This window comes from Corvus brachyrhynchos, unplaced genomic scaffold (genome assembly GCF_000691975.1).
Source record: "Corvus brachyrhynchos isolate BGI_N302 unplaced genomic scaffold, ASM69197v1 scaffold162, whole genome shotgun sequence".
Taxonomy (NCBI): domain Eukaryota; kingdom Metazoa; phylum Chordata; class Aves; order Passeriformes; family Corvidae; genus Corvus; species Corvus brachyrhynchos.
This window is the reverse complement of record NW_008236696.1, coordinates 5,841,671-5,847,457: the sequence shown is the minus strand read 5'-3', so window position 1 is coordinate 5,847,457 and position 5,787 is coordinate 5,841,671. Positions and strand designations below refer to the sequence as shown.

The window sequence follows — 5,787 nt, the reverse complement described above, 5'->3', positions numbered from 1 at the left end:
TGTCCTCCTCCACATTCTGGCTACCAGACCCCTGCCAGCAGCAGGGCAGGTGCCTGGTGACTCCTGGCTGAATGGTCACTCCTGCAACTTGAGACCTCAGCCAAGCCATGCATCCCATGCTCTTGTGGGATACCAGATGCTGGAGTAGCCTGTGGTCTGCACCACCTGATGGGCACTTCTGCATCGCCTGACTCCTGTCCACAGGGTGCTTCTCCCAGGACTGACATCAACCTACTTGTGCCCATGGCAGGTGGAGGCCCTCGACCACATTTCATCTGCTGGTCCAGGATGGCAAGAGAACGCTGAATCCTGGCCTCCTCTGCTGCTCCTGGCCCTCCCACGACCCGCAGTGTCTGGGAGCTGTGGCAGGCATGCCTGCTGCACCATGCGGCGTTTCTGCAGGCGAGGAGGCCTTTGAGAGGCCAGGATAATGGCTAATAGTGCTGTTTTCCTCTGCTCTGCTTTCCTTCAAGTGAATTACCAGGGTCTTGCTGGGAATTATCCTGCCATTACCCAGCACTCTGGGGAGCTGCCAGTGATTTACTTAACAGCAAACAACACAAAGAGCCGGACACGGCGGGAGCTACACAACTGAGCAAGCTGGGGAACGTACAAGTGGAAGAAAAATGCTGTAACAGCAGCCAGGGTGCAGGGATCCGGCCAGGGCTGCCAGCCACGGATGGGCACGAGGATATCCCCAGGATCTGCCCTCAGTTTGCACGTTCCAGGGAGCCGTTCCCTGCAAGGGTAGACTTGGTCCATGGAAATGTCAAAGGGTGGAGGCCCCATGGTTCTGTGCCCAGCTGGCCAGGGGGAAGCCCAGGGCTGTGGCACAGAGAAAAATCCAGCTCTCCCTGTTCCTGGAGAGGTATTGGACTCAGAGATGGTGGGGAAGGCTGTGAGCAGGCTGGCAGCAGAGCCAGGACTGACCCCCTGCTCTACACCAAGACCCACCAGTGCCTGAATAAGGGGTGCAGAAGGGACAAAGAGTCCTGACCTCTCCCATTGCCTCTTTGCATCTTCCAGATTTTGTCCTTGTCACCCTTTATTATCCTATGGGTGAGCAGGGCCCTCAGACACCCATGGCCTGCCTCGCCCCAGCCACACTGATGCCTGTGACAGCCTTGGCTCCAGCAGATCACCACAATGCCAGGCTGCCCCAGGCTGCTCCCGCCTTCCTCCGGGAACTGCCCTCTGCGCACAAAAGGGTACGGACACCCCCACAGACACGTGCCTCCCATATGTGTCCCCAGCATTTGTGCTGCACCCACCCCACAGGCTCTCATGTTTGCCATGTGTCCCCTCTCCTCTCACAGGCTGCCCCTGCACAGCCACCACGTGGTCCCCCAAGCACCCACACAGACCCCCTTGTCCTCCTGCCCTGTGCACAGCTCTGCACACACACACACACACACTCTCCTCTTGACACTTCACAGGCGCCGGGCAAAGGAGGGGCGAAGGAGGGGCTCCTCGAGTGCTAGAAAGTTGTTCCTACTCTGCGCTGGGAGAAACCACATTACTCACGAGTCCTTTTTTAGCGCGGCTATGTGTTTCCCCCTTCCATCTCCAGTCCATTAGCTACTATGGAAACAACATGTCATTGCCCGGAGGTGGAGTTCAGCCACAGCCAAAACAGCCGCGGATAAATTCCAGCACCCAAATTCACATCCTGGGGCAAAGCCCGTGCAGTTCAGCCGGTGAATGGGAGCAGAGTCCTGGCTGTGCTAAAGGAGCAGATCTCAGTCAGGGCATGCTTGCTGCAGGATGTGTGGGGTGCAGAAAGCACTGGTGGGAGCCCCATTCTCCCAGCCAGAGTGGACATGGCATGGGGAAGGCCAGGATGATGTACTCTTCCAGAGCTGACCAAGGGCATGCGAGTGGAGATAAACAGCAGATCCACAGGGCCTTGGCTGCGTCATGTCTGCTGCATCCTGCAGCACCCACTGCCCAGCCTGTGACAGCTCTCAGCTGTGGATTTTTGGTGTCCGGCCTGAACATTTCGTGCATCTCACCCAGGCCCCTACTGCGGGGCAGAAGAAGCCAGGAGTCCTCAGTGCACCAGGGCAGCCAAAGTGCTTGAGCTGAGCTGCTGCAGGTGAGCAGTGGGGAGCACTGTGGGATGTTCTCCTCAAATTCTGTCCCCATACCCTGAGTCACCTGGATCTGGGGAGGGACTATCATTGTCCCAAAGCCTGCCTGGCTCTGCATGGGGAAATACACCGAAGGTGGGGCGGAAGCTGAAGGGACCCAAGGGACCCAAGGGAGTCACAGTTTAAGTGTGGCTGCTCCTTGTCATATCCCCTCGGGACCCTGGGAGGAGGAGGGCAGGCAGGGATGGTGGCATGTCCTGCCTGGAGGCTTTCATAGCAAGGGTGAGTCCTGACTCCAGTCTTCCCTCACAGATGGGAAATACTGGGGATAGGAAGCAAAGCCCTTAGAAGGAGGAACTTCCCTCAGTGGCAGCTAGCAGTCCATGACGGAGCTGTGACATCCAGCAATGGTTCTGCCCAGCTGCCTGCTGCTGTCTGTGGGCACCCTCCCATCCTGGGCTGCCCAGGAGCTGCCATGTCCCACTCTGGTGGATTTGCTACCCTGCAGTGCCAGTGCCTGGGGACAGCAGTGCCACATCAGGTAGGCAGTAACTACCCCAGCACTTCCAACAGCTCACCCAGAGACAGGCAACAGAGCCAGCTCTGGCCTAGCTTGGACACCCCCTCCCTTCCCCAGCTTCCTCAGGAGATGGAGCAGGAAAACCTGTTAGTCCCCAGGGCAGCCTGGGAGTGATCCACTGGCTTTCGAGTTGGAGCAGTGACCTGTGTAAGTGCCTGCCTGGATCAGGGCCAGTGAGAGCAAACTCTGGCCATGAGGCTCCCTCAGAGGAGGGAGGGAGAGACCAGAGGCAAGCAGAGATGCCTTTCCAAAGCAGGCAGAGGAACTGCCCGTCAGCAAGGCTTCTCTGCAAAGAGGTGTGAGCACCATCTCTGAAAAACAACAGAACAAACATAGTGAGGCAGAAAAAAATAATACTGGTTTCTAGAGCAGGGATTTTCAACCTGTTCTGCTTTGCTGATCTCCAAAAATATCCCACCAGAGATGCAAGTTCCTTTGTAGCAAACCCACACCACCTGGCATGATGCTTCCTGGCCTCAGTTACTCTTCCTTAAAAGCAGCCACGGAGCCATGGGGATCCCCCGGCCACAAAAGCTGCAGCTCCTGAGAGCACTGGAAACACAAATCAGGCTTGCTTACTCTCATGGGAGCCCCATGAAGTGGATTGCAGCCCCAAAACCCCAGGGCATGGTGCTACAAGAGCAATGCTTGCCCCACACCCACTAAGGAAGGAGCAGGAGGGCACCCAGTGAAGCTGGGAAAAGCTGAGGTGCTGGGGAGCACTGGGGACATTGCAGTTTCAAAGCCATGCTTCTGATGGGGTGCTTGGTGTGGATTCTCTGGTGACTAATAAAAGGCCTGAGATTGCAGTGGCAGGTCTCTTGGGGTGGGTGCTAGTGAGTGTCCCCCATCTGCTCAGCCACTTGTTTCCAAGACATTGCAAGAAGATATAGAATCTCCCCCTCACATCACCACTAAATTTGTTTAAAATTGGTCCCATGGGTTTGCAACAACTAGAAAGGAACGAGCAGCAAAAATGGGAGAAAGGCTCTTTTTCTTTGGAAACCAATGTGAACAGCAGCTAAAATAAATGCCAAGGGATGCAGAAAGGTGGAAAGGAAAGAGGTAGGAAGAGAATGATCCTGCTAAAATATCTCTTCTCTCCAAAATCCTGCCTATCACAGGTGTCTCCACTGAAGTAGGATGCCTGAGCATCCTTAACAAGTGGGGGACAGTCCTGAGATACAGATTGGTCCCAATGTCCCCAGTCACATCCTTGTCCAGAATCTCAGAAATGCCACCCAAGAAAATTTATTCCAGGCAGGGATCTTCCCTGTGTTCCTGTCCTGGGGCTATGGGTGTGAACACAGACCCCATCAGCTCTGCAGCTGAGCTGAGTGACACAGGGGACACACATCCACAGGGATGGCATTTCCCCCCATATCCCCTTTGCTTTTAGCCACTGATGTAAGGACCAGAGGAGCTTCTCTCAAGCCTGCACAGCCATGAGACAAGTTGGCCAAATAACCTGGGTGAAAATAAAAAAAAAAAAGAAAAAGAAAAAAGGCAGAGTCCATTCCCTAATTCCCTCTCGTTGCACAAGCAGTGAGGGAGGCCGCACACCAGCAGAGCTGGACGGCTCCTTTGGCAGCGGCACAGATTTCGATCGGCTTGAAGCAATCATGAAAATGCAGCCTGAACTTCCAGTGACTCACCCAGAGAAGGGAAACTTCCTGGCTTGTGTGTTTGAGCATTTCTGGAAAAACTGCTATATTTGGCATGGAAAATAGGAAGGATTCCTCCAGTTGCTTGAAACAGGAGCAGCAGAAATGAGTCAATGGGCACTTGAAGAACGTTGAACAAGGGCGCTCTCTAAATTATTCATTGTGATTGTCCACATTGTGTATTTTCCCCACAACAAGCTCAAAAATGACAGCCCAGGATGGCCCAGGCTTCACCAGGAAGATCCTCGATTTATTGCTCCGACAGCCACCCCAGCACTGCACATTGGCTGTGTATCATTGGCTATGGACATTACAGGCTGCTTCCCATCTGTTTACCAACAAATACTGCTCCTAAAGGTATGGCATTGTGCTTATCGCTACATGTTGACCCAGCGTGAAAAATCTGCCAATTTATATTTTCATGACATCAGTAGCTAGAAATGCAGTTCTTGCCAGCTTCAAACACTCTCAAATGTTTCATCTAGTATGCTGGGGGAAAAAAATGAAGGAACTGCTCTTCTGCACATTACTGAAGTTGGTGGAGGGGGGAGCTATTTTGAGGATTTGAAATGCATTCTTCTCTCCCTTTTTTTTTTTTCAATAGTTGTCCAAATGGTTATTCAAACAGCTTGTTCATTAAACTCCTGAGTCGGTAAATGAAAATTGTCATTTTCAGATCATATTGTTATTACCTAAAGGAAAAAAAAGATATGAATAAATTACAAGAAAAAAAAAACCAACAACTTTTCATGAAAAATCTGCTAAAAAGAGAGAGAGAGGGCAGCAAACATTTTCCATTGGGTGCAATGCCAACCACCTCCTGGTTAGCGTACACTGAATTAAATATTCAATTTGGTCATGCTCTGCTTTTATTGGTGGATTAAGTATCAACAAATATGTCTAATGCAGAGAGATGCTTCATGCTGCAGCCTGGCAAATCCCATTGCAGCTCTGGATCAGTGCTTCGGGTGGGAAAACCTCTTCCTCCTGCCACTGTGACCCTGCAAGGCTGATGCCCGGGATCCATAGCCATTGCAAGGGGGCCCTTTCCCCTTGTGCCCTGCCGGTGTCCCTCATGGCTGGCCAAGCAGTGGGTGACCAGCACCTCTGCCATGATGCTGAGGGCAGGAAGCAGGAGAGGGACTGTTAGGCAGTGACCCTCTCCCAGCCACTGAGGCTTTGGAGCTGATGGACCTCTAGAACAGAGAGCGGGACCATTGGATTTAACTTCTTCCAATTTCTCTGCTGAATTTATCCAGTTGCTTTTTGCCTGTGAATTTTTAGGCCATTTTCCATGTTCCCACAGCAAGAAGGCCACAGCTTGGCCATGGCAGGAGAGCTCTCCCTTTCACTGGAATGAGCTTGCAGCTTTCTGGTGGCCCCACATTCTTGTACAGGGAAGAGCCAAGCACCCACCTTGATTTGGCAGACTTCTTTCCTCTTCCCCGCTCAG

The 5,787-nt window shown here is 52.8% G+C and overlaps 1 long non-coding RNA gene across 1 annotated transcript; it reads right to left on the bottom strand.

Moving 5' to 3' along the window:
• Positions 1-3,647: 3,647 nt before the first annotated feature.
• On the bottom strand, positions 3,648-5,787 carry LOC108444877. Its single transcript, XR_001859593.1, has 2 exons — positions 5,751-5,787; positions 3,648-5,026 (listed from the first exon to the last, which is right to left on the bottom strand). It is a non-coding gene; the product is annotated as an uncharacterized LOC108444877 (long non-coding RNA).